The following is a 12938-nucleotide window of genomic DNA, read 5'->3' as shown; positions in this document are numbered from 1 at the left end:
AGCCGACGTTCGTCCACAGACAGTTTTTCCGGGTCATGTGGCCAGCATGACTAAGCCGCTTCTGGCGCAACGGAACACCGAAACCAGAGAAGCGCAAATAAATGCCGTTTAACTTCCCGCCGGAGTGGTACCTATTTATCTACTTGCACTTTGACGTGCTTTCGAATTGCTAGGTTGGCAGGAGCTGGGACTGAGCAATAGGAGTTCACCCCGTCGTGGGGATTTAAACCGCCGACCTTCTGATCGGCAAGCTCAGTGGTTTAGACAACAAACCCACATTTCTCGCCAGGTCCTCAACAGGGACCTGCTGCTAATCCCGCCACCGTCTCGAGAGTGCACTGATGCGACGCATATATTTTCGAACACTTCTTTGATAGAAGGAAATAGACACAGGTTTGGGGACAGTTGCGAAGCCGTGGTGGTCAGGGCAAGGGAGAAAGCGATTTGCAAGGGAAAAGCAGCCGGTGGGAAGAAGGGTGCTCAACCCTTCTTCCCCCACCTGCCATGTTTCCCCTGCAACCCCTTCCCCCAGCTGCTGTTCCTTGCAACTTGTCAAAACACTGCAATTGGGGGAAGGTACAATTCGAAACATTGCATTGACGTCCTCTAAGGTCGCCCCCAGGCAGAGAGCATTTCAGAGGAGGCATTCAAGGAAGCACGTGCTGGAAATTTATGGTAGGTTCGCACAATTAACGTGGAATAAAGTGCTTTGTCGCCCTAGCAGAACAAATCCACTTTTGAAAAAAGACATGGATTCTTTGTGGTTAAGAGAGGGTTGAGGAAGTACTCAGAAAAGTGTAGGATGAATGGATGGTGAACGAGAAGATATGTAACCATCAAACAAGCAAATCAGGATGTCTGACCATCCCTGCAGAACCTCGCCACAATCAAATCAGAACAAATGCTCAGTAAAGTCTAGACACAGTCTAACCTCTGCATGAGCTTTGAGCTAGCAAATCAGGATGTATGCACAGTAAGCAGGTTGTGCTAAGCAGCCCTAAAGCAGACATAGGCAAACTCAGCCCTCCAGATATTTTGAGACTACAACTCCCATGATCCCTGCTAGCAGGACCAGTGGTCAGGGATGATGGGAATTGTAGTCCCAAAACATATGGAGGGCCGGGTTTGCCTATGCCTGCCTTAAAGCAATCCCCCCTTGCCTACAGATGAGATTTAAATCAGATTCGTGCCAATTGATCTAGAATACCTGCGCCCCAAAGTTAGATACATATTGACTAGATCACACACCCAATATTCCTTGTCTCTTCCACCCCACAGTAACACTCACGCCTAGAACAGTACAAGAGAGGCTCAGATGCATTTTTAAATCTCTTGTGGAAATGCCCAGTCCATGTCATTATTACCTTCCTACATTGCAGCTGATATGCCATAAAAAATCCCCCCTAGTGTAACGAAAGTTCAATTTAACCATTCTAAATCAAACTTACTTAACATATATCACCTCTTTTTTTAAAAAAACAAGAAGACTCCATAATGCAAGTAATTTGAAAGTAAGCAAAACTCCTATCTTGGATTTGATTTGATTTAATTTAATTTAATTGTTCGCAGCATTGCTATCTGGCTTTTCAGCTACAATGTTTCAAAGGAGATCTAATCAAATATGAAGTTTTCCAGGCCCCAGGGAAACTGTTCTAATGCAGAAACATGGAAAAGAAACCTCAAACAGAAAACCAATCATCTGAAACAATATTAGTAGAGGCGGGGCTCTGAAGCTAAGTAAGAAGAACCATTATCTCCCTTTCTTCAAAGCTTACATACAAATCACTGAAGTCTGTGTATTCCTAGCGTGCGTATAAACAGCCACATCCATCCACAAACCTTATGGAGCACATCCACCATTTAGATCAGGGGCAGCCAATGGTGCTGCTCTCCAAATGACGTTAGACTTCAGATGCAATCATCCCTGACCATTGGGCTGATGGGAGCTGTAATGTGGTACCTGCCAGATGTTTGCTGAACTACCTTTCGTTGTAATATGCTCAGAAAATGTTCTGGGAGAAAATTGCATTATAGTAACAGTATTTCTTTCTTGAGCTTATACCCTGCACCTTCCCTCAAAGAAGTCCAGGGTGACAAGCATACCAAAACAATACAATGAAAACAGTTTTCCTAAAAGCAATCGCCTACTCTGAACTAATAATCTGAGGGTTCCCAGGAATTTCAGCCGTCAGGTGCCCAAGTAAACCAGAATGTTTTTAAACTTCCTAAAAATTCAACAGTGGAGACACTCAGTGCATTTTCAACAGATACTGTTCTTCCAAGTGATACAGAGGAATGGTCTGCGTGTCTATCTTCATGTATGATATTAGACATACACACAAGCGTCCAACTCTTTTTCTCCTTCACACCTCTGTGTGGGGAAAAACCATGGGTGCCGCAATCTTAAGACTGAAAGAGCTGCAAGCTATAAATGATTTGCCTACGGCGGCCATCAAAACTTAAGCAGAATTGGAAGTGTTCCTAGCAGAGGCCATCTTCTCAAGATGATTGAGGGGGCGCAATGCAACATTGTGATGTCACACAAGGAGCCAGGGGGCGGAGCCGAATACCCTCTGAGCATTGAGAGGGCCCAGCCCCCTCAAAAAAACATGGAGGGAAAGTGACTTGGCCCCTAGGACCTGGCAGATTTGATCCACAGAGAGGGCGTTCCAGAGTAGCTTGAATGCCCAGGAAAAACTGAAAGGTTTTGTGCCTGTCCCCCAAATATCTCCAGAGGTAGCTTCCTTGGACCATGGCCAGAAAGGTCCACTCTCTAGTCACTACTCAGAAGGTGGGGAGACATGGAGGAAGGTCTCTGATGACGACTGCAATGTTCGGACAGACTGGGGAGGTGAAAAGCAGCTGTTAGTTCCACATGTACCTTTGGAGGAGCTGTGTGTTTTTCACCTCCAACTTATTTTCATCGGTTGTTAAGTCTGAGGTCATGAAGGCAGTTTCAGCAGGTTCAAGTGACACCCATATGGGGTGCAGAAGGTGAGTGGCGTCACGAGATGCCCACAGGCACAATGTGGTTTTTTAAAGAAAAAACAACAACAACCCAGAAATGCCTCCTAAATGATTGAATGCAGCCTCACAAATTATTACGCGAACAGTTCAAGCAACAGGTCCTTGCCTTCTGCTGTTTTTAGCAGAGCTCACCAAACTAGCAAATGATTAGATCCTTAACTAGCTGCCGACGATCACACACTCCGTGCTGTTTCATAACACTTTGATATTCGTTTTATGAAGGTACAAAGAGCTTTCCTTGCTCTGTCAGTAAAATTACAGACCATGTTATATTGTACGTACATTTAAAAGGCAATCTCTCTGTTTAAAGGAACAGACCAGCTGTAAGACTAAGTTAAAACCACAGTACTCACACTCAAGTAACAAAGTCTGGTTCGATCCATGCCAGCTCGGGAAAGGCTTCCTGGACGGGGAAAATTAAAACCCAGTGTTGGTAAGATAGTTTTCAACTGGTTCAGTAAATCCAGAGAGAAAGCAAGACCCGGGAGAAGCGAAAGGAGCACGACCACAGGCAGAACGAGAAAATCTGTACAGTTTGGAGCTTAGAGCCTTAGATATTCAGCCAATCATCTCGGTGGGAAACGGAGGAGGAGCCAGGATTGCAACATTAATGTTCCTTGCTGCAGGCAAAACAATGATTTTCTTCACTATGCTAAGTGTCCTGAGACTGACAGCTTTACAAGGTTACAGAGGACAGATTACATGGATGTAGCAATGGAGACATATTTTCAGCCTCAGATTTACATTTTTAAGGTTTATGTCCAAGCGCACAAGAGAAACTTGTGTGTATGCTTTTAAATTCACCGTCGATGTACTTTCCCTACAAAGGGCTTGTAGACGTCCCTATGCACGGCAGGAAAAATCATACACATGAGAAATAGCAAAGCCTTTCGAATCTGAAAGGGGCTGATAGTGATTTGTATGCCATTCTGCACTGATGTGAAAGGAACAGGACTAGAATTTATCTGAAGAGGCTTGGCAGAGACTCTGTCAGTGAGGGAAAAAAACAGCCACAGCTGTCAACACCGGGCAGAATTTTTGCCAGGATTATCAGGTAAGTTTTGTTCACCCAGGTAGCAGAATTGTGTATCCTAGTAGCCATTTTCAGATATGGATGTCATGGAACCCTACAGAGAAGTGTGAAAAGGAGGGAGCAGGAACAGAGGAAATTAATGCTCCAATCCCTGTTCATTAGCAAGTCTGAAATAATATTATGTGTACAGACAAGTGTATACATGGAAGATTCTCCTTGCAACCAAGAATTATGAAAAAGGAGCTAAATCCACAGCTGTATAATACCTTTATTAATAGGACCAACCTAATTGTAACAAAGCAGTGGGTGAGCTTTTTGGTTCTCCAGAACTGTCTTTCAGAAACTACTGGCCCAGGTTCAAGGCTCTTGTGTTAATTCACAAAACCCTAAATAACTTGGGCCCAAGGAGCAGCTGATCTCTCATACTCCACCTCAATCAATGTTGGGTGCAACGGACTGGTTGGACGCAAAGGAGTGGTGGGAGGAACCAGCCGGGGAACCACCAAGGGGAAAAGGCCCAGAGCCCAGGGACTGGTGGTGGGACAAAGAGGAGTGGTCACAGGGAGAAGAGGGAGAAGACTGGGAGGTGGTAGAGGAAGCTGAAGGAGTAACAGGGCTTAGTGAGAAGGGAGAGCAAGAGGTTGGCAGGACAGAGGCCAAGAGGCAGAGATGAGTCAGGCTGGTGAAATGTCATGGCTGTCTCCCCCTCCTGCTGTGACCAGTTCCCTTCCTGCCTTGTCTCCCAGAACCAGAAGAGGCATGGAAAGGGCAGAGGAGAGGTTGGCCGTGTGCAGATGCAGTCTCAGATTGCTTGGGGAAACCACGGAGAGGAGGGGGCTTAGGCAGCTGTGGGGAGGTGGGGACCTTCAGTCTCAGCACCTGCTTCATGGGGACAAGACCTACCAGAGATGAGTTGCTTTTTTTCATTAGGTCTGACACTACTGTGCAGAACATGTTTTTGCCAATAAAGCGTTAACTCCAACTTGCACAGTGTGATTGATTGCAGGCTTGCTCCTAACAATGGGGCACTTCTGGTGGCTCCCCATGCCTCTGAGTTTCGGTTGACGTCTATTAGGGGCCAAGTCTTTAGCGTGGCAGGCCCTGCCCCACAGAACTCCTTGCCAGCAAAGATTCGGCAGGAACCTCTTCAGATGTCTTTCAGCTGACCAGTATTTACTTTATTGATGTTTTGATTATGTTTTATAAACATTGGTTTTATGATGTCTTGTATGTTGCAAGCTGCCTTGGTATACTTTATGAAAGTGCAGATTATAAATATTTAATTAAAGATACTATCAGGTACATATTGCACATATTGGCTAACACTTAGGAAAATGGGATAAAGAAGCAGTGATTGATCATCATCTTTGATAATACAAAGCCTCAGAGCTTTCTCACACCTTCACTAACCTCTGTGCTTTGTTTAAGGTGTGAAACACATCTGGGTGACAATCAGGCTTTATGTTTTCAAAAATGAGATCATTTTTGAATGAAATGAGACAAAAATGGCTCTCAGGTGCTCCTTTTCCCTGTCTTTCTGAAGTCTCCAGGGCCCGCACACCAACTCTTTCTGCCAGCTACCAGCAGCAGAACCTATGACAGTTGTTGCTCCCCCATCATGGTAGAGTCCCATCAGTACCAAAGACTCTCCCTTCTGGGCATGGAGGCTGGTGGGGCCCTAACCTATGTCCCATCCTTATTTCCCTCCCCAAACGTCAACACTAAGGGACAAAATTGTACCCTAAGTAACCACAAGTGTATTGGCTCACATTTGCCCGGTGCTACCCCTACGCTTTTCCTTCCTATGAACTTTAGTTTTAATTGGTCAATTCATTACATTTTTTTTTAAAAAAATCCAACCCTTCCTTGAAAACATATTTATACTGCAACTTTTAATTAAAAACAAAACCACAAGATGGCTTCCATCTAATTAGAAACCTAATCTAATTTCTAACACATGGTTAACTTAAGGACATAATAGATACTACTCAAGGAGTCTCCTTGATCTCTGTGCTTGATGCTGCAATCGGGAATTAGCAATGACGGGCATTGATTTGTAGAGATTGCATATTAATGGTTTTATAATGATGGAAATAAATAAAATAAATAAATGATACACAAAATACAATCAAATCATTCTGAAATACGACACAACAATAAAGAAAACAGAACCACAGAAAAGATCTGATTGTCAGTTATTGCCCGTTTTTCCTTCTCTATGCAACACCTGTGGAAAAGGACTCTGAAGGTGAATATAAAAGCTATACTGGTCCATACTGGAAACTAGGAAACTTCAATTGGTTCCAAATGAAGCGGTAAGTGAGTTGGGGGAAGAGTTAGTAGCCGGAGCCAGTTCTATTCAGCTGATTGCAGCTCCTGGGAGCTTGTCAGCAAGACTTTTAAATAGGGGCTTTTTTGAGGGCATTTAGTGGAGATGTTTAAGGGGGAGACCCGGAGTGCTGTCATGCAGTGGCATAACGTGGGGGGTGCAGGGGGGGCCGGCCGCACCGGGCGCGGGTGCTCGCACTCGCAGTGCTAAAATCAGTGCTAAAATCCACGGGTTAGGGGGCGCAAGTTACTTGCCTTGCCCCGGGTGCTGACAACCCACGCTACGCCACTGCTGTCATGTTATATATAGGACCAAGAGAGATGGATAGCAAAAGAGCTGCTGCAGTGGCTTGCAACACCTGCAACTCCTGCCTGAGAACGTTGCAAAACTACACCTGATAAGCTGACCGTGTGTTGTTATTGGGTCAAAAGTTTAATGGTGTTTTATTATCCGTTCTTGATAATATGTGTTTTAGAAGAAGAAGAAGAAGAAGAAGAAGAAGAAGAAGAAGAAGAGGAGGAGGAGTTTGGATTTGATATCCCGCCTTTCACTCCCTTTAAGGAATCTCAAAGCGGCTAACATTCTCCTTTCCCTTCCTCCCCCACAACAAACACTCTGTGAGGTGAGTGGGGCTGAGAGACTTCAAAGAAGTGTGACTGGCCCAAGGTCACCCAGCAGCTGCATGTGGAGGAGCGGAGACGCGAACCCGGTTCCCCAGCTTACGAGACTACCGCTCTTAACCACTACACCACACTGGCTCTCTTTTGGTAATGCTTTTGGTAAACTGTGTCCATTTTCTACAGGGAAGCTGCAATTGTGTTTTGCACACCTGGGACAGATGTGTGGTTTTTAGGAGGGGGTAATGTTATGAGTTTATGGGGGCCTTGATTCCCTTAAATTCCTGGGTCTAATGGGTGCTGGATCTAATGGGAGTTGAAATAATACTTGGAGTATTGAGATGGGCTGCCCTAAGGAGAAGGCACAGCTGCCACCACCGCTCCAACCCCAAAGGCTAGGCCGGGCAAGGCTTCCCTCAATGAGGGAGCCTGTCATGGGGGGGCGCCTCATTGCGCCCTCTCCAAAAATGTGCCTGGGGCCATGGCCCCCCCCCCCCCACTGCACACAAATTAAATGTGTGTAAACTGCAGGCTTGCTGTAGATTAAAATGCTCTAGCACAGGCACCCCCAAACTCGGCCGTCCAGATGTTTTGGGACTACAACTCCCATCATCCCTAGCTAACAAGACCAGTGGTAAAGGAATGATGGGAATTGGAGGGCCGAGTTTGGAGATGCCTGCTCTTGCACAACAGCGCCACTTTTTTTAAAAAAAAAATTAAAATAAACCTTTTGCAGTTGGAAAAGTGACAGGGTAATACACCAAAAACTCTAGGGTAAATGTCTGGTGAGAAATTGCATAACTATCTGTGCAAGCAAATCACGATGAATACTCATTGCCATATAACCTCCCTGCAAAGAAATCTGAACAAATGTTCAACTAAGAGCATTCAGATCATCATCATTATTGTTAATAATAATAATAATAATAATAATAATAATAATAATAATAATATATTATTTATACCCCATCCATCTGGCTGGGCTTCCCCAGCCACTCTGGGCGGCTTCCAACATAATATTAAAATACCATAATACATCAAACATTAAAAGCTTCCCTAAACAGGGCTGCCTTCAGATGTCTTCTGAAAATCTGGTAGTAGTTCTTCTCTTTGACATCTGGTGGGAGGGCGTTCCACAGGGCAGGTGCCACTACCAAGAAGGCCCTCTGCCTGGTTCCCTGTAACTTGGCTTCTCACAATGAGGAAACCGCCAGAAGGCCCTTGGCGGGTAGAACGTGGGTGTGGAGACACTCCTTCAGATATACTGGACCGACACCGTTTATTGAACATTCACCCCAATTTTCTTGCACAAAGCTTCCTACAATAAATAAACTCTGCTTAAACTTTACACAAGACAATTGGGGTGAACGCTCAATAAACTAGTCATCTGGAGGAGCCCCTGGATAGCTGTCCTTGTACGTGTGTTTTCCACTTTTTGCACCATGTGATGTAGTCACCCTAAGAATTGACTGACCCAAACACCACTGTGGTGTTAAGAACCAGCATGAGACCAGGGATAGGGAAATCTGTCCATTTTGGTTTCCCTCAGGTTTGCATTTTTTCAACCTTAATTTCAATTCCTCACATTTCCATATCACTTGATGCATTATTATCATTATTTTTTGGTACTCAATACATGGACAGAGAATTGCACTGCAACATTTGGAGAAGTGTGAATTCTGAAGGATAGCTGAGTTTCAATTCCTGGACCACTTCAGAGCATGAAAATCACGGTAAGATCTGTTCTAAATGCAAGATGCACCAAATGTCTTCTCCCTGCCCAATCTCTACTTGAAACTGGCATGTACATTTAAGCTTCCTGGTAGGTGGCCTATGAAATTCAAAGGCATGCTCAAAAGCAGTGACTGAGATGCTCACATGTGAAAAGGGGCAGCTGGAGATTCTTGTTCCTGGTTTATCTCCAGCAAAGCCTATTTCTGTCAATCAAAATAAATCCTCCTTGCTAGATTTTTGTTGTTCTTAATAGCACCTAATAACAGTGCTCATGATCGGGGTAAAAATAGTTCCTTTCCAAGAGAGAAATGACAAGGGAAGAAATGAAAAATGCTGAAACAGTCAAAGGACACATCCACACCATCCATTTAAAGCTCCCCCCCCCCCCACTGAATCTGGGAACTGTAGTTTGTTAAGGGTGCTGAGAGTTCCTAGGAGACTCCTTTATCCATCTCACAAAGCGACAATTCCCAGAGTTCTCTGGGAAGAGGAACAGATCATCAAGCTATTCTTGGTCCATGCTGAAAAAATGACAGCAACTCCACAACCCACAACTGGGCAATACCTTTATTAGGATCAATTTAAAATGTGGCAAGCTTCTGAGATCTCCAACACTCTTCACCAGGCATTTGCCTTGATTTGCTTGCACAAAGCTTACTCAGGGGTTAGATTTTATATTGTTACAAGTTAGTGGGGTGCAAGGCATCCTAAACTCCTGGGTCCAATTAAAGTTAGAATTAATCAAGGTTAGAGGAGTTAAACTGTGTCTCAAGCACTGAACCCCTGGATCCAGTGCTTGTGTTAAAAATACAAGCCAAGCCAGCCTGGGGATCTCTCGCTGAGTGTGGGTCATTAGGTTAATGACTTGGCCATCATAAGGCTTTGTTGCCCCAACAGAGGCAGGGAGGTGGGCAATTAACAAAGCAGTTGCTCTGCGCAGAAGGGTGTGAACCCCTCCTTCCCCTAGAGTAGGCATGTCCAAAATCTGTTTTGGGGCCTAATCCTGCCCATCGGTCGATTTAATCCAGCCCCCGTGGCAGTATATGTCCTAGGGTAAAATCCCTAAAAAAGCTCCGCAACTTAAAGCTCAACAACTTCAATCCTAAAAAAAAGCTCAACTTTGGTTGGCCCTCACTCATGTTCACGTCATCAAATCTGGCCCTCTTTGAAAAAAGTTTGAGCACCCCTGCTCAAGAGAGTTTGCGGCGGGGTGTGTGTGGAGTTTTTAGGATGGCAGTTGGCAGTGATGCGCTAGCAGAACTGACAGTCTGTAAAAGGAGACCGACAGCATGGCTGATTTCTGTTTTGGATCTAAGGCTACTGTGCCTATGAGAGAAGGAAGAGACCCTCTTGGAGTGTCATGCTAGGAATCTCTCCATCGCAGGTTCAGGTTGTATATATGTGTAAATAAATTGTATATCATAAAGACACTACAGTGTACTGGAAGAAGCAATGATTCTTCAACATCAACTTCATTGGACTGGTTATGTTGTGTGGATGCCTGATTATCATCGTCCAAAGCAACTTCTCTATTCCCAACTTAAAAATGGTAAGCATAATGCTGGTGGTCAACAAAAGAGGCAGAATCCGAGACAGTAGAATCCGAGACCAGGGAGAAGAGTCAGTGGAAGAAGATTGGAAGAAATTTAAAGACTACTTACAGAAACATTGTAAAATTAAAGAATGTTAGAATGATGCTGGATTGAAGTTAAGTGGGATTTTTTAGCAGCAATGTTAAGGAATATGTAAAAATGGATTGTTAACGGTGATAATTTAAAGCTATAATATATCAAGATAAAAGATTAAGATAAAATTAAAGAGGGAAAGAATTTGCTGAATTAACCAATTGAATTGGAATGCAAGAAGGGGAGGTGTGGGGAGGTTGGGGAAACAAGTAAATGAAAAATATGAAATGGAAAGACTGATTTGTTTTTAACTGTTTTTATTTTGTATTTTTTTCTTCTTTTTACTCTTTTAATTTTTTTTTCTTCTCTAATTTTTGTAATATATTGAAAACTTAAATATATTATAAAAAACAAAAACAAAAGAGGTTCAAATATTCTTTCAAGGAAAATCTAAAAAAAAGGTAGTATAAACACTGACAACTGGGAAACATGGCCTGCAAGTGCTCCAATTGGAGAACAGCCTTTCCCAAAGGTGTCATGGGCTTTGAAGAGGCTCAAACTCAGGATGAAAGGGAGAAACATGCTAAGAGGAAGGCTTGGCAAATCCTCAAAATGATCAACTCCCACTTGGAAACCAGTGTTCCCACTGTGGAAGGACGTGTGGATCCAGAATTGGCCTCCACAGTTACTTACAGATTCACTTTTAAAACCATGTTTATGGAAGACAAGACAATCTTGCTTGGCTACAAGCCAAAGAAGAAGAAAATGTGTAAATAAACCATATATCATAAAGACACCACAGTCTCTGCTGTCCCTCGTGCCCAAAAGGAAACACAAATCCTGGGTAAGTGCCTGTAACCCCTGGAATCTTACACTGCTGTGGAGATCAGGGTGACATGTAGCAATATTCTGTTTTTATTGAACAGTTTCATTTGTGGAGAGTGTACCACAATGGACATTCATACTGCACTCATCTCGATTTACTTACGGAGTAGTCATCTTTTCATTAATCATTCATTTATTCCACACTTTTCAAGGAATTTCCCCATCACTTTCCAGGAGTTAACTGGATTCTGGGAAGCAACCTAGAGGACTTGGTGGAATCTGGACACAAAACCCAGTCCCATTGTACTGTTTCTGGTGGAAAGAGCGGCAGTTCTGCCCATCCTTCTGACTGAAAAGCAGAAGGGAGATACACTTTCCCGTCTGCAGAATGTTTTCATCCCAGACACAGACTTGAAATAAGCCAGAGTTATACTTGATCCCGTTCCACTGCTCTTTGTACATGTTTGCACTGTGTTAGAGAATCCTCTAGCAAACAGCCGTGATGAAGAAGAAAACAAGTTGTATAATCACTTTGGCATCCCTATTGAGCTTTTTATTACCTAGCCAAGGACATCTTTTCATTTATTACAGATATAATGGGGGGGGGGGGATATATATCCATAAAGACACTCATTGCTGGCCATATTCCCAGCAATAAAGAAGCATTTTCTCCACCAGATCTGAAAGCGTTTCATAAAACAATACTTTCCCAAAACAAAGCTAGGGAGGAGGTTTATGAAATATTGCAGTGTTGCTGTCTTTGGGACAAAAGAATGGATAAGAACACTTGATGTAGCCATCCTAGTTAATGCCTCAATTAGAGACTACAAGGGGAGACCACTTAAGTCCCACGATGGAACTTGGAGAAGGAACATAATTCATTGGGAGAGCAAGAGCTAGGAGAGGCTTTTGTCTGAAGGTTTCTGCCCATTCGTGGTGAAACGCAGCCAGCCACACTGGAAAGCAGCAGCTGTTTAAGGCAGTTCATATGTTCCATAGTACCTGTGGCTACATGTCCATTACAGCATAACAGGTAAAGGGACCCTGACCATTATGTCCAGTCGTGGCAGACTCTGGGGTTGCGGTGCTCATCTCACTTTATTGGCCAAGGGAGCCAGCGTACAGCTTCCGGGTCTTGTGGCCAGCATGACCAAGCCGCTTCTGGCGAACCAGAGCAGCACACGGAAACGCCGTTTACCTTCCCACCAGAGCGGTACCTATTTATCTACTTGCACTTTGACGTGCTTTCGAACTGCTAGGTTGGCAGGAGCAGGGACCGAGAAACAGGAGCTCACCTCATCACGGGAATTCGAACCGCCGACCTTCTGATTGGCAAGTCCTAGGCTCTGTGGTTTAACCCACAGCGCCACCCGCGTCCCTCCATTACAGCATAGTATGTTGTATTCATTCATTGTACAACGTGGGGTGCATGGTTCCCTACCTCCTCATCTTATCCTCATAACAACCTTGTAAGGTAGGTTAGGCCTAGAGAATGGCTCAGGTTCACCCACTAACCTTCATACTTTGTATAAGCAAACAAACAGAAGGATTTTATTTAAAAACAAACTTAACAGCTGCTTAAATAAAAATTCTTGCGATTACTTGTGTGCCCGACCTTTTTCAGCTGGCTTGGGATTTAGGCTGAATTGTCGGGTGGCAGATGTGTGTGTTAAATACTTATTTTAGCAGATGCTGAGTAAGCAGCTAATCTCGTTACCGTTGTAACCATCTGTCCTCAGAACATGGCA

At 44.0% G+C, this 12938-nt stretch overlaps 1 protein-coding gene across 4 annotated transcripts in view; it reads right to left on the bottom strand.

The window, feature by feature from the left end:
• The window catches only part of PRLR (prolactin receptor), a 115664-nt gene that overhangs the window by 79936 nt on the left and 22790 nt on the right, over nt 1–12938 (bottom strand). For 3 of the 4 annotated variants that reach the window (XM_083402779.1, XM_083402781.1, XM_083402783.1), the window contains exon 1: nt 3381–3586. The exons of the other annotated variant lie outside the window; for it this stretch is intronic. The gene's annotated coding sequence lies outside the window, so the exon portion shown is untranslated. Of the gene's footprint in view, nt 1–3380; nt 3587–12938 lie in introns of those variants that run through there. 4 annotated transcript variants of the gene reach the window in all.

The sequence above is a fragment of the Podarcis tiliguerta genome (assembly GCF_965153285.1).
Source record: "Podarcis tiliguerta genome assembly, chromosome: 11".
Classification (NCBI taxonomy): domain Eukaryota; kingdom Metazoa; phylum Chordata; class Lepidosauria; order Squamata; family Lacertidae; genus Podarcis; species Podarcis tiliguerta.
Note: the sequence above shows the minus strand (reverse complement) of the source record. Positions and strands in the feature narration are given on the sequence as shown.